This window comes from Sminthopsis crassicaudata, chromosome 3 (genome assembly GCF_048593235.1).
Source record: "Sminthopsis crassicaudata isolate SCR6 chromosome 3, ASM4859323v1, whole genome shotgun sequence".
NCBI classification, from domain to species: domain Eukaryota; kingdom Metazoa; phylum Chordata; class Mammalia; order Dasyuromorphia; family Dasyuridae; genus Sminthopsis; species Sminthopsis crassicaudata.
In genome coordinates, this window is record NC_133619.1 from 423,491,290 (window position 1) to 423,515,531 (window position 24,242).

A 24,242-nucleotide genomic window follows, 5' to 3' on the forward strand; every position below is an offset into this window, starting at 1 on the left:
TTTGTTGTAACTGTGTACATTCATGGCTCTGCTTGTTTTGCTCAGCATCAGTTCATGTAAATATTTACAATTTTTTAAAAATCAGTTTGTTCATCATTTTTTTATAGAACAATAACATGCTTCTTTCTTTCTCCCTCACAGAACATTTGTGCATCTGTGTGCTGAACTGACAGCTCTAACCTTCTGGGGAACCTTCTATTAATAAAAAGCTCAGTTCAGCGGAAAGGAGGGGAAAAATTATATAAAAATTCTCCCTGCACGTAATGAGATAAGCAAAAGTCATTTTTAACTATGAGGGAAATCATACATATCCAGGCTGGTCAGTGTGGCAATCAGATCGGTGCAAAGTTCTGGGAGGTTATCAGTGATGAACATGGCATTGATCCTACTGCCACTTACCATGGGGACAGAGACCTGCAGTTGGACCAGATCTCTGTCTACTACAATGAGGCCACTGGTGGCAATTATGTAACTTAGGCCATCTTGGTCGGTCTTAAGCATAGAACCATGGACTCTGTTCTCTCTGGATCTTTTGGCCAGATAGTCAGGCTAGACAACTTTGTCTTTGGCTAGTTTGGGGCAGGCAACAATTGGGCCAAAGGTCACTAAACCGAGGGGGCAGAGCTGGTGGATTCAGTCTTGGATGTGGTATGCAAGAAGGCAGAGAGTTGTGATTGCCTGCAAGCTTCCAACTGACTCACTCACTTGGTGGAGGCACAGGATCAGGGATGGGCACCCTGCTCATTAGCCAGATTTGAGAAGAGTACCCTGACCGAATCTTTAGTGAGGTTCCATCACCCAAGGTCTCAGACACCGTATTTGAGCCCTAAAATGCTCTGTCAATCTCTCTGTCCATCAGTTAGTAGAAAACACAGATGAAACCTACTGCATTGATCATGAAGAACTCTATGATATCTGATTCCAAACCTTCAAGTTTACTACGCCAACATATGGTCACCTTAACCATCTAGTCTCTGCTACCATGAGTGGTGTCACCACCTGCCTTCAATTTCCTGTACGCTTAATTCTGATCTCCGCAAATTGGCTGTAAATAGGTCCCTAATTCTCGACTCCATTTTCTTCATGCCTGGCTTTGCCACCCTCACCAGTCATGGGAGCCAGAAGTATCATGCCCTAACTGTCCCTGTGCTCACTCAGCAAGTCTTTGATGCCAACAACACAATGACAGCATGTGACCCTTGTCATGGGTGATATCTCACAGTGGCTGCTGTTTTCTGTGGTTGGATGTCCATGAAGGGGGTGGATGAACAAATAATTAACATGCAAAACAAAAACAGTAGCTACTTTGTTGAGTGGATCCCCAACAATGTCAAAACCGCTGTCTGTGACATCCCACCTTGTGGGCTCAACATGGCTGTCACCTTCATTGGCAACAGCACTGCCATCCAGGAGCTCTTCAAGTGCCTCTCAGAGCAGTTTACTGCCATGCTTCTCCAGAAGCCCTTCCTTCACTGGTAAACAGGGGAGGGGATGGATGAGATGAAATTCAGAGTCTGAAAGCAACATAAATGATCTTGTGTCTGAATACCAACAATATCAGGATGCCACTGTTGAAAAGGAGAAGGATTTTGGTGAGGAGGCAGAGGAGAAGGCGTAAGGAAGATACCTTCCTTACTCATCTCAGTCTTCTCAACTTTCATAACATTCTTTCCCCATCACTTCATCTTCTTTCTCTCCTTTGTGGGTGCTAAGTTTTTTGCCCTCTGTTCTTCCGTTATGACCTGTCACCTCAGTAATGTACTCTTTTCTTCCTCACTACCAGATTTCTCTTCAAGAAGTAGAATGTCTCCAACCCAGAGCCTCAAAACCCAGTAAATGTCCTCACTAAAATAGTAACCATGGAGAAAAGGAACTTTGACTTCCCTTGAAGATGGGGAGGCCAAGATGTGATATTCCTAGTGATAAGAGTTCTCTAGGTGGGTGTTTAGGGGGGAAAAAGCGGAAATAGTATTCCATTCCATAAAGTCCTGAGGGAGGCAGGCTCTGATACTCGCCAAACAGTCATTCCTATCTCTAAATGCCCCTTCATTTTTTCTTCTCCCCAGATCTAGGGAAGAGTTGACAGCATTATCTCCCTCCTCCCCTCCAGTTTTGGTTTTCTATTTAAGTGTTCATTTTTCTTTGGAGCGTCTGTGCCTCACTCAGCCAAATGGGCTTTCCCCCTCAAGCTCTTTTTCCTTCCCTCATTTTGGGACCCCCATCAGTGAGATTTGCTTCAACTTCCAGAGAAGTCCCTCATTTGAGGAAGATTTCAATTTTCTTCCAATTTCTCTCCCCTCCCCCACAAATCAATTCCCTACAAAAGAAGAGAAGCTAGGGTAACAAACACTTCCCATCACCATCTCTTTCATTTTCCATCTTTCCATTTTCTACACTGAGCTCATCCCCCCAGATCTAGGTTTCTGTTTTGTATTGAACTTCCTTTTTTCATATTGAAAAGATGCCTCTTCCTTCTGCCCCCAACAAACAGGAAATGAGGGCATAAAACCCTAAAAAAAGAACAATAACATTCCATTATCTTCATATACCACAATTTGTTCATTGATTCCCTAATTGACAAGTATCTATTCATTTTCCATTTCTTTGCTATCACTAATTTTTTTTTTTTTGCATTTGTATGTCCATTTATCTTTATCTTTTCTTATCATTTTAGGCTATCTGAGAGGTATGATATGGTACCTCAGAGTTGTTTTAATTTTCATTTATTTAATCCATAGTGATTTAGAGCATTTTTTTCATACAATTATAGTTGACTTTAATTCCATCATCTGATAATTGTCCTTTGACAATTATCAATTGAGGAATGACTTGTATTCTTATAAATTTGACACAGTTCTTTACATATTTTGGAAATGAGACCTTCATCATAAACACTGAGTACAAAGATTTTCCCCCAGCTCTTTATTTGTCTTTTAATCTTGTGACATTTATTTATTTGTTTGTTTGTTTGTTTGTTTGTTTATGTTTTAATCTTGTTTCTATTGGTTTTGTTTATACAAGTTTTTTTTTTTAATTTAATGTAATCAAAGTTGTCCATTTGCTTTTCATAATATTCCCTAGTTTTTCTTTTTGTTTGGTCATAAATTTATCCTTTCTCCAAAGATCTGATAAGTAAATTATTCCTTGCTCTGCTAATTTGTTTATGGAATCATCCCTTATGCCCAATACATTTTAACCTTATTTTGAAATGGATTGTGACATGTAGGTCTGTGTTGAGTTTCTGATATTCTATTTTCCACTTTTCCTAGCAGTTCTTGTATAATAGTGAGTTCTTATTCCAGAAGCAGGAGTTTGGAGATTTATCAAATATTAAATTATTCTAGGCCTTGATTGTTGTGTTGTATTTCTCAAATCAATTCCACTTGTATAAAATAGCATTAATGGGCATCCTTGTTTCATCCTCGATCTTACTGGGAATGAGTCCAGCTTCCTTCCATTACAAATATGCTTTCTGTTTTGTTTCAAACACTGCTTATTATTTTAAAGAAAGCTCCTTAGGTCCCTGTGGTCTCTAATGTTTTTAATAGCAATATGTGCTGTATTGTGTCAAAAGCTTTTTTACATCTATTGAGATTGTCATATGATTTCTACTGATTTTGTTTTTGATATGCTCAGTTATGTGAAAAGTTTTCCTCTTATTGAATCATCCTTGATGATAAATTGTTATAATCTCTTTGCTAGTATTTTATTTAAATTTTTTTGCATCAATATTCATTAGAGAGTGTGGTCTGTAATTTTCAATCTTTTTTTTGGCTTTTCCTGGTTTAAGTATTATACCATGTTTGTGTTATAGAAGGAATGTGGCAGGACTCCTTCTTTAATTATTATTTTTTTTTTTTTTCTGAGAAGCATCTTTTATTTTTATTTTTTTTTTTAATTTTTTATTTTATTTTATAATTATAACATTTTTTGACAGTACATATGCATGGGTAATTTTTTACAACATTATCCCTTGCATTTACTTCTATTCAGATTTTTTCCCTTCCTCCCCCAACCCCCTCCCTCTGATGGCAAGCAGTCTTATATATGTTAAATATATTACAGTATAATTTAGATACAATATATGTGTGTAGAACCGAATTTTTTGTTGCACAGGAAGAATTGGATTCAGAAGGTAAAAATAACAGTTTACATTCATTTCCCAGTCCTTTTCTGGATGTAGCTGGTTCTGTCCATCATTAATCAATTGGAATTGGATTAGCTCTTCTCTATGTTGAAGAAATCCACTTCCATCAGCATACATCCTCGTACAGTATCATTGTTGAAGTGTATAATGATCTTCTGGTTCTGCTCGTTTCACTCAGCATCAGTTGATGTAAGTCTCTCCAAGCCTCTCTGTATTTCTCCTGTTGGTCATTTCTTATAGAACAGTAATATTCCATAACATTCATATACCATAGTTTACCCAACCATTCTCCAATTGATGGACATCCATTCATCTTCCAGCTTCTAGCCACTATGAAAAGGGCTGCCACAAACATTTTGGCACATACAGGACCCTTTCCCTTCTCTAGTAGTTCCTTGGGGTATAAGCCCAGTAGTAGTATGGCTGGGTCAAAGGGTATGCACATTTTGATAACTTTTTGGGCATAATTCCAGATTGCTCTCCAGAATGGTTGGATTCTTTCACAACTCCACCAACAATGCATCAGTGTCCCAGTTTTCCCACAGCCCCTCCAACATTCATCGTTATTTGTTCCTGTCATCTTAGCCAATCTGACAGGTGTGTAATGATATCTCAGAGTTGTCTTAATTTGCATTTCTCTGATCAATAGTGATTTGGAACACTCTTTCATATGAGTGGAAATAGTTTTAATTTCATCATCTGAAAATTGTCTGTTCATATCCTTTGACCATTTATCAATTGGAGAATGGCTTGATTTCTTATAAATTAAAGTCAATTCTCTGTATATTTTGGAGATGAGGCCTTTATCAGAACCTTTAACTGTAAAAATTTTTTCCCAATTTGTTACTTCCCTTCTAATCTTGTTTACATTAGTTTTGTTTGTGCAGAAACTTTTTAATTTGGTGTAATCAAAATGTTCTATTTTGTGATCAATAATGGTCTCTAGTTCTCCCTTGGACACAAACTCCTTCCTCCTCCACAAGTCTGAGAGGTAAACCATCCCATGTTCCTCCAATTTATTTATGATTTCGTTCTTTATGCCTAAATCTTGGACCCATTTTGATCTAATCTTAGTATGTGGTGTTAAATGTGGGTCCATGCCTAGTTTCTGCCATACTAATTTCCAGTTTTCCCAGCAGTTTTTGTTAAATAATGAATTCTTATCCCAAAATTTGGGATCTTTGGGTTTGTCAAAGATTAGATTGCTATTTTTATTCACTATCTTGTCCTGTGAACCTAACCTATGCCACTGATCAACTAGTCTATTTCTTAGCCAATACCAAATGGTTTTGGTGACTGTTGCTTTATAATATAGCTTTAAATCAGGTACACTTAGACCACCTTCCTCTGACTTTTTTTTCATTAGTTCCCTTGCAATTCTCGACCTTTTATTCTTCCATATGAATTTTGTTGTTATTTTTTCTAGGTCATTAAAATAGTTTCTTGGGAGTCTGATTGGTATAGCACTAAATAAATAGATTAGTTTGGGGAGTATTGTCATCTTTATTATATTCGCTCGGCCTATCCAAGAACACTGAATGTCTTTCCAATTATTTAAATCTGACTTTATTTTTGTGGCAAGTGTTTTGTAATTTTGCTCATATAATTCCTGACTCTCCTTTGGTAGATATATTCCCAAATATTTGATACTATCGACTGTTATTTTGAATGGAATTTCTCTTTGTATCTCTTGCTGTTGGATTGTGTTGGTAATGTATAAAAATCCTGAGGATTTATGTGGATTTATTTTGTATCCTGCGACTTTGCTAAAATTCTGAATTATTTCTAATAGCTTTTTAGCAGAGTCTTTGGGGTTCTCTAAGTATACCATCATGTCATCTGCGAAAAGTGACAATTTGATTTCTTCATTTCCTACTCTAATTCCTTGGATCTCTTTCTCGGCTCTTATTGCCAAGGCTAGAGTTTCTAGTACTATATTGAATAGTAATGGTGATAGTGGGCAACCTTGTTTCACTCCTGATCTTACAGGGAAAGGTTCTAGTTTATCACCATTACATATGATGTTTACTGAAGGTTTTAAATATATGCTCCTTATTATTTTAAGGAATAGTCCATTTATTCCTATACTCTCAAGCGTTTTTAGTAGGAATGGATGTTGGATTTTATCAAATGCCTTTTCTGCATCTATTGAGATGATCATATGGTTTTTATTAATTTGATTATTAATATGGTCAATTATACTAATAGTTTTCCTAATATTAAACCAGCCCTGCATTCCTGGTATAAATCCCACTTGGTCATAGTGTATTATCCTGGGGATGATTTTCTGAAGTCTATTTGCTAATATCTTATTTAAGATTTTAGCATCAATATTCATTAAGGAAATTGGTCTATAGTTTTCTTTCTCAGTTTTCGATCTACCTGGTTTAGGTATCAGTACCATGTCTGTGTCATAGAAGGAATTTGGTAGGACTCCTTCAATCCCTATTTTTTCAAATAGTTTACATAGCATTGGAGTTAGTTGTTCTTTAAATGTTTGGTAGAATTCACCTGTAAATCCATCTGGTCCTGGGGACTTTTTCTTAGGAAGTTGGTTAATAGCTTGGTCTATTTCTTTTTCTGAGATGGGACTATTTAAACTACTTACTTCTTCCTCTGTTAATCTGGGCAAGCTATATTTTTGAAGGTATTCTTCCATTTCATTTAAGTTATCGAATTTATCGGCATAAAGTTGAGCAAAGTAGCTCCTAACTATTGTTCTAATTTCCTCTTCATTAGTGGTGAGTTCACCCTTTTCATTTTCAAGACTATCAATTTGCTTTTTCTCTTTCCTTTTTTTAATCAGGTTTACTAAGGGTTTGTCTATTTTGTTGGTTTTTTCATAAAACCAACTCTTAGTTTTATTAATTAATTCAATAGTTTTTTTACTTTCAATTTTATTAATCTCACCTTTTATTTTTTGAATTTCAAGTTTTGTGTTTGTCTGGGGTTTTTTAATTTGTTCCTTTTCTAGCAATTTTAGTTGTAAACCCAATTCGTTGGCCCTCTCTTTCTCTATTTTATGCAGGTAGGCCTGTAGAGATATAAAACTTCCCCTAATTACTGCTTTGGCTGTATCCCACACATTTTGGTATGATGTCTCATTATTGTCATTTTCTTGGGTGAAGTTATTAATTATGTCTATGATTTGCTGTTTTACCCAATCATTCTTTAGTATAAGATTATTTAGTTTCCAATTATTTTTTGGTCTATTTTCCCCTGGCTTTTTATTAAATGTTATTTTGATTGCATTATGGTCTGAAAAGGATGCATTTACTATTTCTGCCTTACTGCATTTGATTTTGAGGTTTTTATGCCCTAGTATATGATCAATTTTTGTATAGGTTCCATGAACTGCTGAGAAGAAAGTATATTCCTTTCTGTCTCCATTTAGCTTTCGCCAAAGATCTATCATATCAAACTTTTCTAGTATTCTATTTACCTCTTTGACTTCTTTCTTATTTATTTTGTGGTTTGATTTATCTAATTCTGAGAGTGCAAGGTTGAGATCTCCCGCTATTATAGTTTTGCTATCTATTTCCTCTTGCAGCTCTCTTAATTTCTCTTTTAAGAATTTAGATGCTGCACCACTTGGTGCATACATGTTTAATATTGATACTGCTTCACTATTGATGCTTCCCATTAGCAGGATATAATGCCCTTCCTTATCTCTTTTAATTAGATCAATTTTTGTTTTTACTTGATCTGAGATGAGGATGGCTACTCCTGCTTTTTTGGTTTTGCCTGAAGCATAATAGATTCTGCTCCACCCTTTTACTTTTAGTTTGAATGTCTCATCCTGTTTCAGGTGTGTTTCCTGTAAACAACATATAGTAGGATTCTGACTTTTAATCCAGTCTGCTAACTGCTTCCTCTTTATGAGGCAGTTTGCCCCATTCACATTTATGGTTAGAAGGACTAATTCTATATTGCTTGCCATCCTATTAACCCCTGCTTATGCTTTTCCCCTTTCCTTCCCTTTTACCCTCCTATCCAGTATTAAACTGGTAAACACCACTTGCTTTTCACAGCCCTCCCTTTTTAGGATCCCTCCCCCACCTTAAAGATCCTCCCCTTATTTTACCCCTTTTCCTCGAAATTACTGTATTCCCTTCCCCTTAGCTTACTCCTTCCCTTTCACTTTTCAATGAAGTGGAAGAAGTTTTACCATAAATCGAATATGTGTATTGATACACACTATGTTCATCTCCCTCCTTTCTTTCTCTCAGATATAATAGGTTACCTTTGCCTCTTCATGAGATGTAGTACCACCACTTTGTACTTTTTTATGATATAATCTCCTTTCTACCTCTAGTTTCTAAGACAAATTGTACATATGTTCTTTACATATTTTTTTGACAGAAGTATAGTTCTCAAGATTTCTTTTTACCTTTTTTAGAAGTCTCTTGAGTTCTGTATTTGAAGATCAAACCTCTTATGTAGGTCTGGTTTTTTCATCAAAAATAGATGGAATTCATTTATTTCGTTAAATGTCCATCTTCTTCCCTGGAAAACGATGCTCATTCTTGCTGGGTAAGTTATTCTTGGCTGCATACCAAGTTCCTTAGCCTTTCTGAATATCATGTTCCAGGCCCTGCGTTCTTTTAATGTGGATGCTGCTAGATCCTGTGTTATCCTTATTGTGGATCCTCCATATCTGAATTGTTTTTTTCTAGCAGCTTCCAATATCTTTTCCTTTGTCTGATGGTTCTTGAACTTGGCCACTATATTTCTTGGCGTTTTGATTTTAGGGTCCCTTTCAGTAGGTGATCGATGAATTTTCTCAATGTCTATTTTACCCTCTGTTTCCAAAACGTCTGGGCAGTTCTCTTTGATAATTTCCTCGAAAATGGTGTCCAAGCTCTTTTTTTCCTCCCATTTTTCAGGGAGTCCGATTATTCTCAAATTGTCTCTCCTGGATCTGTTTTCCAGGTCTGTTGTCTTTCTGGTAAGGTACTTGACAGTCTTTTCAATTGTTTCATTTCTCTGGTTTTGCTTGACTCCCTCTTGGTTTCTCCTTGAGTCATTCATTTCTACTTGTTCCAGTCTAATTTTCAATGATGTATTTTCTTCACTCACTTTTTTTATATCTCTTTGTAATTGTCCAATTGAGTTTTTATCTTCTATGGAATTTTTTTCCATTTTATCCATTTTATTTTTTAGAGAGCTGATTTCTTTTTCCAGCTCACTAATCCTGTTTTCCTTGGAGTTGTTTACCTTTTCCAACTCACTAATCTTGTTTCTCAATGATTTGATTTCTTTATCCATTCTGTCTTTGAATGCATGGGATGACTTCTCCAGGCTCTCTTGCCAAGCTTCCCTTTCCTTTTCCTATTTCTCTTCCAGCTCTCTTGTGAGAGCCTTTTTGATTTCCTCTATGAGGTTCTTTTGTATTGAGGAGCAGCTTATATCCCTCCCAGGGGATACATCTGGGGACATTCTGTTCCTAGTCTCCTCAGCATTTGAAGTCTGCTCCCTCTCCACACAAAAGCTGTCAATGGTTAGAGCCCTTTTGAATTTTTTATTCATTTTGTCAGAATCAAAGAAAACAAACTGACAAGAGAAGCAATTGGTCTGTTTTGCGGGGGATAGGGCTGGATGTTATTAATGGGCTTCCTCTACAGACTGGGGATAGGGCAGCAGAGAGCCACTAACAGAACAGCAATGACTGTACTGAGTCTGCGCTCTGAGGCTCTGAGAACGCACCGAGTCAGTCCAGGTGGGGGTTGGGGGTGGCCCGCCTCTGAGAGATGCTGGCTTTCTGGGGTTTTAATCTTCACCTCCGGTGTTTACACCCTCTCCACCGCTCCTGGCTTGCTGCCAAGACGGAGCATCCACACTGGGGTAAAAGCCCTTTCACAGAAACGGCAGAGATCACACCCCTCCCCCTCTGGTCTGAGCTGTGTGAGCTGCCTGTCTTGCTCTGGCTGCCTGCCCTCAGTCTGCGCCCAGTCTGATTGACCCTCCCCCAAGCAAACACAGACCTTCTCTGGCGACTTTCAAGGATGTCTTCTCTTGGTGATAATTTGTGGATTTCTTTCTGGGTCAAGCATTAAGTCAGAGGCTTGTCATGAAGTAAGTTCTGAGAGAAAGCGAGGAGCTCAAGCAGCTGTCTGCCTCCAAGCCGCCATCTTAGCCAGAAGTCTCTTCTTTAATTATTTTCCAAAAAAAATTAAATAGTATTGGTGTTAATTGTTCTTTAAATATTTGGTAGAATTTACTTGTGAATTCATGTGGCCTTAGAGATTTTTTAGGATGTTTGTTAATGGCTTGTTCAATTTCTTTTTCTAAAATGGGACTATTTAAGTAATTTGTTTTCTCTTCTGTTAATCTGGACAATTTATATTTTTGAAAATATTTATCCATTTTGGTTAGATTGTCAGATTTGCTGCCACACATTTGAGAAAAACTGCTTCTAATTATTGTTTTAATTTCTCTTTCATTGGTGATAAGTTCCCTTTCATTTTTGATAACTGTGATTTTTTTTAACTCCCTTGTTCTAATCCAATTAACCAAAGCTTTATCTGTTTTGTTGATTTTTTTCATAAAGCCAGCTCTTAGTTTTGGTTCAATATATTAATCTCTCCTTTGGTTTTTGATGTTTAATTGGAGGTTTGTAGGTTTTTGTTGTTTTTTTTTTTTGTTTTGTTTTGTTTTGTTTTTTGTTTTTTTTTTTTTAGTTATATGCCAATTCGTTGAACTCATCTTTCTCTATTTTATTCATGTAGATATTTAGAGACACAAAAATTTCTTCTAAGAACGATTTTGGCTGCATCCCGTAGATTTTGATATATTGTTTCATTATTTTCATTCTCTTGGATGAAATTATGGATTGTTTTTGTGATTTGTTGTTTGACTCACTCCATCTTTAAAATTTGGTAATTCAATTTTCAATTGGTTTTCAATTGTATTTTTTCCTAAGGAATAGCCTTCCTTTTCCAAATTGTTGATTCTCTTGAATAACTCTCATTTTTTCTTCTATATCTCTTATTTGCTTTTTAAAGTCATTTATGAACACTTCCAAGGAGCCTCTTAAGCTTGAGATGAATTCACATCACTTTGAAATTTCTTCTATGGATGCAAGATTAATTCAATCATATTTTACCTAGAGAACTATTAATCATCATGCTAAACTAGATAACCATGGTCTCATCAATCCCACTGAATTAACACCTTATAAGAATCCTTGTTTTAAGTATAGAGTTCTGGCCCAAAACATCTCCCGCTTTCTTTTGTTTTAGAACATAAATGGTCATGCCCTCCCTGAATTCTCAGGGAGGTGAGTACCTCAAAAGAGGAGGTGATCACACCTTCCCTAACTCCTCAAAAAAAAGGGGTGAAAACACCAAAAAAGGAAGTGGTCACACCCTCTCTGACATCTCAGGAAGGGAGATGAATACACCAAAGGAAATGGGGAATCAAACCAGATTAGTGGGTTTCTGAAGGGTCTCAATTGAAACAGATATACATAAATTCATCAACATGGGAGTTATTACATAAACACATAGCAGTATAGCATAGTCTAATAGTGATGTAACAAACAACATGAAGCAACATGAGGAATTATACACATCCATAAGTCCTAGAATCAGTCCAAAACCAATCTATTGTCCATCACTTTACATGTGTAGGGAATCCAATGATTCCTGCTTGTTTTGAAGTTTTGCAACAGTGTTATTAACAATTTTTTCATCTCAGGAAATCCAATGATTCCTGTTGGTTTTAAAGTCCTGTAACAGTCTCATCAACATTTTTTTTAATCTCAGAAAATTAAATGATTCTTGCAGGTTTTGAAGTTCTGCAACAGTTTTATTATCAGCCATACTCTTTCAGTGTCAGATACTTCTTAGGTCTTCTCCTTTGTTTCGAGGTTTCTCTCTTTTTCTTTCTTTCTCAAGATGTTCGTTGGCACACATCTGATTCCTTCCACATCTATAGAAATATAAGAAAACTCTTTCCCCCAAGCAGTTAACCTATCTAATCCCTTCTATTTACCACTTTCTAGATCTCTCCTCATCACCTAAAAATTACAATGGAGTGGTTTACACTGGACACTGCCCTTCTGTCAGGTTAAAAAGCCTATATTCTCAAATTGTAATCCCTTTCTTCCATCTGATTTTTTCTCTGCTGAATGATCATATCAGAATGCTGAACGTCTAAAGACTCTGGGTGTATACTTGGCTGCCATCATGCCTTACCTATTTTTTTTTTTGTTTGTTTGAGGTCTTGGAGCTGGGCCCTGCCTCTCATTTCCCTGGGTCAATATTCTGAGGCCCAGTGGAAGCCTTGGTTACATTTTGGATATAGGGTTTGGGTCTTATTCTCTCACCCTGTACTCTCACTCTATCTATTTGCCTACAACGAGTTTTCAGATGCCCTATTTTACCACAGTGAAAGCATTGACATGTCTCTCTGGAAGTCCCTTTTCAAGAGGGATCCCGTCTTCCCATGTTCTGCATCATAGCCTGAGTATAAAATGCGTTTGTGCCCACAGTTGCACAGTGTCTTATGTTCTCCTCTAAAGGGGCATCCTTGTCTAGTCCCAGAATAATTCTTCTATAAACTTTATTAGCATTTCCCCTAACAAATGTCTTATCATAATTCACCAATGGTTCTTGTGACAGCTGTTTACTTACATCCCACAAAATCAGCAAAAGGTTCATTTGGACTTTGCTCTATTTTTGTGAAGGCTTTTCTTCTATCTTTTCTTGGGAGGGAGCCCCATGCTTTGATAGGAGAAGCAACAATTTGCTCATATAATGCTATGGGGTAATTAATCTGTGCTAAAGTGTACATACTGACCTTTACCTGTTAGTTGGTCAAAGGTGATTTGTATGTTAACTCCAGTATGCTTATTTCATTGGGCTTGTATCTTGCATGGTTCACAATACTCTGAAAGCCACAATAAATTTTGTCCAGGTTCTAAACATGTCCTTGCTAAAAATTTCTAGTCACTCGGGGATAAAATTTCATAAACCAGATTCTCTAGTAACATCTTAATATAAGAAGATGTAGCCCCATAAAGAGTGTAACCCTTTTTCAAGTCTTTAATAATTTCCAGATCAAAATGAGTCTATCTTCTCCTGGCTTGACTTGAAAAATAAAATTCTTCAATTATAGGGTATGCATTTATCAAATAATATATATCCTGTCCTTCTTTTTTAGCTTTAACTAGTGCCTTTTGTAATCTTGTCATAGGGGGTGAACAAAGCTCCTCCATGGATGGTTCTGATGATATGGCCCATCCTTCTCCCTCTACCCATGAAGCATTAATTGAGGGGGGTAGGCCATGGGATGGGAAATGCTTTAATGGCTCCTGCTATGAAGCACCACACTTCTTAATTCCATCAGAATTGTACTTAACTCCATTCTTGTCTAATTCTTCATCCTTTTCACCTAGTTCCTCAGTATCCTCCCCCTCCTGTACTTTCTTCTTTTTCCTTATTCTAATACTTATATAATTTCTTAAAGCCAATTATATTAAGTTATATGTGTAAAATCTTTCTTTGGGAATTGAATAAGGGCCATTATCATTGTGGTATTCACATAGTTGCTCTCCTACTAATTTCCACTCATCTGTATCTAATTCTTTTTCCTTAGAGAACCAAGGAGTTGTGTATTGTAATTTTTCTAAAAGTTCAATAGTCTGATCCAAGTTACAACCAAACCTTGGCTTTTAATGAGTTTAACCATGCTTTCTACACAATTTTCCTTGAAGTGGAAAAGAAGGCTCCTTTAGTTTATCTCTTTGCAAAGTTTCCTTCTTGACCTATTTTTTGGGTCACAGATGTAGGTCCTTGGTCCCACATTCAGGTGTCAAAATGTAATGTTCTTGGTTTTGGTTTTCTGGAGGTCTAGGGGAAGCCTTTGGTTTTAGTAGCATAATCACCACAAGCATAGCCAGGTGTTTAAGTCAAAATCATTTATTGTCTCGTTCAAAATCTTGTTCCTTTCCTGGGGCCCAGTTCACTTTCTTAAAGGCCTTCTGGAATCTTGGTTTCAGTGGAGAAAATACAGGAGGACAGCCCTGCCACCACAGGGTGTGAGATGGGATGAATGGTTCTGAGTTCAAGGTCTTGTGCTTCAGCCTCCAGTCCACTTGTCTTCCCTAGCTTTGAATCTGGCTGAGGCCCTTGGTCCCCCGGGAGAAACACCAAGAGTCTGATCAAAGATGGAATAAATCTGATCCAATCCTTGCTGGGTATTATATACTACATTATCATAGGTGTGAAGCTTGTCGAACTATATTAAGTACCAAGTACATGCATTGAACTAGAGAACTGTTAAGCACCATACTAAATTAGATAACCATTGTCTTCATCAATTCCCCTGACTTAACACCTTGTAAGAATTCTTGTTTCAGAGTTCTGGCCCATAACATAAACCAACAATTATATTACTAGGAAACCATTGTTTGTTGTAAGATTAAAACAATCATACTGAACTTAATTATTAATCACCATGCTAAACTAGATCACCATTGTCTCATCAATTCCACTGAATTAGCACCTTTTGTAAGAATCCTTGTTTTAAGTACAGAGTTCTGGCCCATAACAGGAGAGACAGCTTAAAGTTTTTTTTCATAGAGCCTATTATTTTGAATGATGCCTTTCTGGATGAAGCAAATGAAAACTTATTTTACTTATACTTTTCCCTTCCCCTTCACTTTTGAGTCCTCATAGTAACTCAAATCATGTCTTATACTAATTATAGTTGACTAGTAGGTATATCCCAGGCTAATTGTTTATACACTAACAAATATTAATGTCAGGTAAAAATAAACAAACTTCCTAATGATTATATTTACCTCAAAGTAAAATAGAATTGGTTACCTCATGATATGTTGTGGAGGTCTTCAGGCAGACGCTGCATAACTACTTATCAGTTGTCATAAAAATACCTTTCAGATATAATTTAAGGTAGATTTATACCAAAATCTCTTTCAGCTTCAAATTTTTATTATTTTAATATCTTGGCCTGTTTTTCTCTTAGAAGATGGAATACATTAAAATATTATTGTCATTGCATAAAATATCTTCTCATATCCTTTAACTAAGAAATTAATTTCCTGTTTTATGCTTTCATCTTTTTAGCACAGGTTTTGATCTCTATTGAAATGCATATGTTGTATGGATTTATGGAAGATAGTACTTTAAATTATTAAGTATTTACATCTTGATTTAATACAGACTATAATTTGTAAGTTTAAATGGTAAGTAAGGGATTAATGTGAAATAAAAAAATAAATAAAAAGAATGAGGGAGAGATGGGGAAAGAAAGAAAGAGAAGAGAGAGATGAACAAGTGAATTTAGCATCAGAGATATTCTACTTTATTATCTTGCCTAGTTTGGCCCATCAAACACTAAGTATATTTGATTTGCTGATTTTTTTTTCTTAAGGTTATAATTCTACTACTGAATAAACAACATTGGAATTAAATGAAAGTAAAATTTAATTCATTCTATCTATTGTTAACAACAGAGAAATGACTCATCTGCATACCTGAAGGCTTCCCTTAATTTATTTATTTTAAAATAAAATTTATCATAGAGTAAAGATCTTTATTAGTAGCTGTCTAATCAGCAAAGTTAAGAATCACTCCCCAAAAGTCTGTTAGCTGAAGGAGAAAAAGACAAACTACCATATCTTTTCTTTTATGACTACTAACAATGTTTAAAAACTAATTTTTCGTAGCAATGAGGCATGAATGACACTGTGATAATGTTTCTCAAATTAAAGCTAAATTTTTACTTACAAAAATAGAAACCTTAAAGTCACAAAAAACACTTCAAACATATATTTTTGAGGGGCAGCTAAATGGTGCAGTGACAGAGTGCTGGCCCTGAAGTCATGAGGACCTGAGTTCAAATATGACCTCAGACATGTAATACTAGCTGTATGACCCTAGGCAAGTCACTTAACCACAATTACCTCGACTATATATCTATCTATCTATCTATACATATATATATATGTATAGATAGATAGATAGATATAGATATAGATATATAATTATATAATGTTAGCAAACAACCATATTCCTTTGAAAAAATTCATGTTAATTATTGAATTAAGATAAATAATATTTCCTTGCTATTTATGTTAATTTTATATGTCATTACAAAGTTTCTTTTCTACATAATAGGAATAGCATATCCCATATCATTCATAAAATAGGATTAAAGGACCTGAGATGCTTCTTTTAAAAGCAATAAAATGTCCTTTTTAACTATAAAGAGAAAACAAATATCTTCTTAAATATTAATATCTAGAAGAAAATGAATTAAAATGAAGGAAGAAACATTGTATTGGAAATTAAATTTACAATCATAATTATTTATGCTACAATTAATAATTAATTCATTGAAGTTTGATTAAGCTCAGGGCTGGATTATAAAATGAACTATAAAAAAAAAAACATAGGACAGCATCAAAGAGAAAAAAATCCCTTATAAATCAATAAAAAAACAAACATTTAATCTTTTAAACCATAATTCACACTGATATATGACTTTTCCACTCACACACACACACACACACACACACACACACATCACTTGATTACTTTTCTAGAATGGTACTAGTGCCTATTATATTAATACTACTTAGCATGGATTTTTGAGATTCTTCACAATTTGATACCTTTTTGTCATGATAATTCATCTTATACAATTCAACTGCATGTACTTACCTTCCATTTCAGAGTGTGTTATCCATCTCACTTGCTTTCCTCTGAAATATTTCTAGCTTAAGTTGCATTGCCCAAACATGATACAATATTTCCAATCATGTTTTAAGTTGATGCAGTTTGTCCTATCATAGGATAGACATTATTTTCTTAACTCATCATAAGATATTAATTTTCTTTATCCCCTGATTGGTTGGACCTTTATTTTCAGCTAGGATCTTTTTTGTTTGTTTGTTTTGTTTTCTTATGGTGCATGCCTATTTATATACTGCAAGACTATTTGGTAGGAAAACAATATAAATATGTGGATATTCAGAATGATTTAAGTCTTGGTCTTTGATTAAGCTCATTTTATTTCATTTCCTCAGACCCTCACTCCTTGGAACCTGTCAAGAGAGATTATTTTCTGAACTTCCATGTTCACAGACCAACAAATAAGTACCGTGCTTCCTGACTTTCTAGTGATTGAGTTCACTAATCTTCCTAAATTCAGATGTGTTTATGTAATTATTAATTATGCACTCCATTTTTGCTGCTGTTGTTCTTACTATATCTGAATGCCCAAGTTTGCATCACTCCCACCTATATTTTTCTCTATCTGCTGCAAATTTACTATACTAAAGTATTTTATAGTTTATTTACAAGATAAAAAGAGTAAAAATACTATTACTACTTTATATGCTAATATTTGCTCCACAATATATACTAATAATCTTGAGTAAAGTTGAACTAAAAAGTAAAGATTTTGTAGGAGATATTAAAATGCAAATTTATTCACCAAGTAAGGAAGAATGAGTCAAACAATATGAGAGAGAAGTACTAGTATACAATAACCACCGGAGTCTGTATTTAGAGTTTCCAAAATTCATTATCTTTACCACACACACACACACACACACACACACACACACATATAAAACTTCTTATATTTCTGCTGTTTTTATTTTTATGAATTCATAAGTCTTCAAAATAGTTGATTTTTATATTTTTTCCATTGACCTCTCTAATCGAAATATCTGGCTCTCTTCAAGGCAAATTCATCTTTAACTATCCTCTTCAGTATTATATTGATGTAGCTGCAATCATGCTGCAACAACATTGAGCTAGAAGAAGAAGTAAATATGCTTTCTGCTTTTTAATGCCAAGACTAAATACTCTTCCTTCCGTCATCATTTAGGAACTTTTTCTTAGAATTTTGCTGATTATTTTTATGCACACAAATACATTTATGTGTAAATATATATGTGTTTATATACATATGTCACATAGATGTTAAACATTTATATTGATTCACACATGTGTACACATGCATATGTGTGAAATATATACTTGATAGGGATAGATATATAATGTAAATAGGTGATAATCTATTGATATATTTATCTACAAAACTGATAAATATAGATAAATATAAATCTATCTCTCTATCTCTATATACCCACACTACTCTAAGCAGACTCTGATGATTTTTACTGCCTTCCAGATTAAAGACATCACCATATTCATGTTTATATTTATGATGGTTAAATTTATACTTCTTTTTACCTCATCCTCTTGTACTTTTCCCTTTAGCTCTGATCCCCTCTTTACCAATAAGAAGGTGACAAAGTGGAAGGAGTTTCTCTTAACACTAATTGATTAATTACATGATCTGTTTTTCTTTCCTCTTTTGAAATGCTTTACTTCCCTTTATTTCATACAAGATTTTATTTCCTATTAAACCTACTTTTCCCAATGTTCAAAGGCTGTTTTTTTGTGGTTTGTTTGTTTTGCTTGTTATAATTATTAACTGGGCTTAATTTACCTCATATTTATTTTATCTTGTGTCCTCCTATTTTCTTTAATTTTTAAGATAATGTATTTTTACACTGAACTCTTTATAAGTATGCATATATAAGTACATGTAATTGTGTTCAATCTTCCCTATGTAATGCACATGAAAACTAAAGTTAATAGTATTTCTTACTCTCCTTTATTATTATATTCTCCTTGTTTTATGAACTTATAATTTTCCTACCTTTCCTCATTTTTTCTTCTCAATTATAATTCTGTAACTTAACTATTGTATCTTCTATATAAATTATTAAAATAGAGAAATATTTTGCTCTAGGCCCTCTGCTTACAATTTTACTTTAATTTATTGTTTTTAATTTTATTAAGATTCTTAGAAGACATGTATTTCTTACTCTGTGTGTAACATATAATCAATTCATATTCAAGTATTTCCTTTGATTAACAAACATAGATATCATTCTATAATTCTCTTAGTTCTCACAAATCAATTTCAAATTGTTTATCTATTTTTACTTTATTCATTAGGAATGCTTGAAAATCCTGTATTCTATTAAACATCCACTTGTTTTTCTGTGGTATCATATTTAGTTTTTCTGGATAGGTTGTGCTTGATTACTAGTCTTTATCTTTTTCTTTTTGGAAAAACTTGTGCCAAGCTCTACTCTTCTTTAAGATGCAGTTACTAAGTTTTTTCTTATTATTATTTTATCTTCTCTTTGTTTTCACTATTTTTAATATTATTTTCTTCCACTTGGAAGCTATGGATTTTAGATGGTATTTTTTTATTATAGCTTTTTATTTACAAGATATATACATGGGTAATTTTTCAGCATTGACAATTGCAAAACCTTTTGTTCCAACTTTTTTCCTGCATTTCTGCCTGCATTTTTAATTTCCTTCACAGGATAATTGTACACTATTTAAAAGTCCGATTCTTTTTGTATAGCAAAATAGCTGTATGGACATGTATACATATATTGTATTTAACTTATACTTTAACATAATTAACATGTATTGGTCAACTTGTGATTTTGGGGAGGCAGTGAGGGGAAGGAGGGGAAAAATTGGAACAAAAGATTTTACAACTGTCAATGCTGAAACATTACCCTTATTACCCTTGTAAATAAAAAAAAAGCTATAATAATAAAAAAATGATTAATGTTGGAGGGGATCTGGGAAAACTGGGACACTTATGCATTATTGGTGTAATTGCAAAGGAATCCAATCATTCTGGAGAGCAACTTGGAACTATACTCACAAAGTTGTCAAACTGTGCATACTCTTTGATCCAGCAGTGTTACTAGTGGGCTTATATCCCAAAGATATATTAAAGAATAAAAAGAGACCTATATGTGCAAAAATGTTTGTAGCAGTCTTTTTTTGTAGTGCCATCAGTTGGAGAACGGCTGAGTAAATTGGGATTATTATTATGAAATACTATTTGTAAGAAATGACCAGCAGGATGAATACAGAGGGTCTTGGAGAAACTTACATGAATTGATGCTAAGTAAAATGAGCAGAACCAGGAGATCATTACACACTTAAAAAACAATACTATGTGAGGTTGTATTTTGATTGAAGTGGATATCTTCAAGTATGACAGAATCTATATCAGTTCCATTTGATCAGTAATGAACAGAACCAGCTACACACAGCAAAGGACCACTGGGAAATGTGTGTGGACCACAACATAGCATTTACACTCTTTCTATTATTGTTTGCTTGCATTTTTGTTTTTCTTCCAAGGTTATTTTTACTTTCTTTCTGAATCTGACTTTTCTTGTGTAGCAAGATAACTGTATAAATATGTATACATATATTATATTTAACATATACTTTAACATATTTAACATGTATTGGACTACCTACCATCTAGGGGAATATGTAGAGGGAAGTAGGAACATTTGGAACAGCAGTTTTTGCAAGTGTCAATGTTGAAAAATTACCCAATGCATATAATTAAAAGAACAAAAAAAAATAAAATTGGAAAAAAAGGAACATGATCTTTTCATTTTTTTAAAAACATGTACTTCATGGAAATCTTCAGCATAAAGAAGATCCAACTCACTTCCAGTTGATCAATGATGGACAGAGGTAGATACACCCAGAGAAGAAACACTGGGAGGGGAATGTAAATTGTTAGCACTAATATCTGTCTGCCCAGGTTGCATGTACCTTCGGATTCTAATGCTTATTGTGCAACAAGAAAATGATATTCACACACATGTATTGTACTTAGACTATATTGTAACACATGTAAAATGTATGGTATTGCCTGTCGTCGGGGGGAGGGAATAGAGGGAGGGGGGGTAATTTGGAAAAATGAATACAAGGGATAATATTATAAAATATATATATATATATATATATATAATAAAAAAAAAAAAACAAAAAAAAAAAAACATGTACTTCAGATAGTACAAGAATGATTGAAATATCCCTCCTCTAAGCATTTTTCCAGGTCAGTTTTTTTTCCCCAATGAGATGTTTCATATTTATTTCTATTGTTTTTCTGTTTTTTAAAATTTAGTTTTACTGTTTATTGACATCTTAAAAATTCATTAGTTTCTACTTGCCCATTTATACTTTTTAAGGAATTACATTCTTGAGTGATATTTTGTAACTTCCCCAAAAAACAAATCTGATTAAATCTATTTTCTAAGGAATTTTTTTTCCCTGTGGATTTTTGCACCTATTTTACCATTTGGACTATTCTGTTTTTAAGATATTATTTTCCTTAGTATTTTTGTGCCTTCTTTACCAAGGTGCCATTCATCATTTTCTTGTATCATTCTCATTTTTATTCCCATTTTCTCCCTACCTCTCCTGCTTAACCTTTAAACTTATTTTTTAGCTTTTTCATGACCTGGGTCCAATCCATATTTTTTGAAGGACTTGTATGTAGGAGTTTTGACTTTGTTGCCCTCTTCTGAGTCATTGCATTTTGATCTTCCCTATCACCATAGCGACTTTTTATATTCAGGATTTTTTCTGCCTTTTTTTCTCATTTTTCACCTTATCTCTTGACTTTTACCTTTATACTAATATTGGGTTATTCTTCTGAAGTGAAAGGGCCACAGTTTTAAGCTTACTTTTTTTGTACAGCTGTTTTAAAACATAATTTTGAGAGAGTGCAAATCTTTGATTCTTCCAAAATGGTACAATGTAGGAGAAAACGTATTTGTCACTGTGCTTTAATGTGTTCTATTTTGTGAGTGACTGTCTTCCATCCAGAAAATGTGACCATGTTCTCTTCTCTCCTGTGGCAGCATGCTCCAGCTCATTAAGTCTTCCTTATCCTGAAGTTAAGACTCCGGACTGTGACCTAGATTGAACTATGGACATTGCAGCAAAAACCTGCTTTTGATGCCAGCAAAGGGACTTGTGCAATTTCCTTCTGATGAGTTCTATGATCCATTTACCATCATTGGCCTGAGAAATCTGCAAACCACTATTGCTGTCACTGATTTTATTCATTCATAAATCCTATTTCTGGTTTGCTGGGGCTCTGCCTGAAAGGCTTGGCATATCCCAACCCATGCTCCACTTTTACCCTTGTGCAACAGATTTTTCCTGCTGAACTTTCAAATTGTCTTTGGCTGGAAAATTGCTTCACTTCAACTTTTTTTGTTTAATGACACTCAAAAATTAATTTTGAGGCATTATTTAGAGATATTTGGAGGGATTGGGGAAGAGTTTATGCCAGGCTCTGTCTTTTGTCTTCTATCTTTGTTCTGTTTCCTGGGGCTTAAAATCTACTTTGACTTCTTTCTCTGTTTTTGTCCTGAAATGTCATGTTGGTCTGTCCTTAAGACTTTGCCCTGCCTTTTGGGGTAAGACCCATAGTGAAATTTTAATTTGGAATGAAAGGAAAATTGGTAATTTATTAGGCAGAGTTGAGGAAGTAATTCATTCTGGGCATGATGGATATACAGAGAGAATGCCTGGAGTTGAGAAATGGAATATTTTATTGGAATAGTCAGATATATAGGGTAATTGAAAATTGGAGAAACATCCAATGAAAAATGTCTAGGTTACATACTACATTAAAATACAATTCATCAAATTTAAAATATATTTAAATAAAATTAATTTAAATAATCATTTTGGTTAAATTAAAATATGAAAATATTTAAAATATTATATGAAATAATTATATAAATTATTTTTCCCCATTTTATAATTGAGGAAACTGAAAAGAGAAATTAAGTTACCATACCAAGGTACACAGCTAATTCATATTTGATATGATATTACACAGAATCTTTATATATATATATATATATATATATATATATATATGTAAGATAATAACAGCACCTACTTTAGGTTGTAAGATTGTTGTGAAGATAAATGAGATAATATTCCTAAACATTTAGTGCAATACCTGACAACATAGTTAACATTACATAAATATTTTTCTTCACTTTACCCTTTTATCTACATCTATGATTAAAATTTAGCTTTTCCACAGAGAAGCTATGTGCCTAACTTTCTTCACCTTTGTAAAATGAGGATTTAGACTAAATGATCTCTGATATCCCTCCCAGCTAGATTTGTCACCTTATATAACTGGATGATTTTTACAATTCCTTCCATTTTTAACACTGAAATTTGTCAATCTGTTTTTGTCTTCTTCTTCATCTCCTTCCTCCACTTTCTCTTCCTCTCTCTCTCCCCCCCTCTCTCTTTCTCTCTGTCTGTCTCTATTTATGTCTTTCTAAAATAGAAAAACAATATACAGTATATCAAAAATAAATTACTGAAGCTTTGGATAAAGGTCAAAAGTAGTAATATCAATTTAGAATCCATTTGCTTAGATAACATGGTGTAAGCTACTAAAATGGACTTTTGAGATATATGTTTTATTTTAACTTAAGTTGTTTTTTTTATCATATCCACTTGATTGTCCTCCAACTCCTTGAGTATGATGATTAATTTTGTATTACCTTAAGTTCTTACTAGAAATATAGTACAGGTCTTTGCCCATAATACATATTTATTAAGGCAAAAAGAAATGGAAATATTTTATTCAAAAATTTATTTTAGAGGCCCAGGTCTAAAGTTAAATGTAAAATAGGAAAATGTAAAAAGTGATATGTCTGTACTGCTATATTTCATATTCATTGTGGTTAAGATATGGAACTATATCTTACTTTTTTCTAAGAGAAAGGTAATAAAGCTTATTTAAGTGAGTTTGGCTTGATAAAAAAGGATAAAATGATAGGAGAGAGGAGAAAAAAGAGAGAGAGAAACACAGCTATAGAGAGAGACAAAGAGAGAGAGAAAGAGAGAGGGGAAAGGGGAGGAGGTAGAGGAAGAGGGAGATGGAATCAGAATGACAAATTTAAGTTAAAATTTGAAGGAATTGTAAAAAACATACAGTTATATAGGGTGATAAATCTAGCTGGGAAGGATATTGGAGATCATTTAGTCTAAATCCTTATTTTAAAAAGATGAAGAAAGTTAGGCACATAGCTTCTCTGTAGAAAAGCTAAATTTTAATTTTAATTCAATCATAGTGATTGCTAGTTTAGATTTTATTTATATTCTTAGATGTATGTAAAGGGGTGAGGTGAAGAATAAGTATTTATTTAATGTTTATTATGTGC

The 24,242-nt window shown here is 34.1% G+C and overlaps 1 pseudogene; it reads left to right on the forward strand.

Annotated features, from left to right (window-relative positions):
* The first annotated feature begins 291 nt into the window (after positions 1 to 291).
* Positions 292 to 22,363, forward strand: LOC141559637 (tubulin beta chain-like; annotated as a pseudogene).
* The last annotated feature ends 1,879 nt before the right edge of the window (positions 22,364 to 24,242 follow it).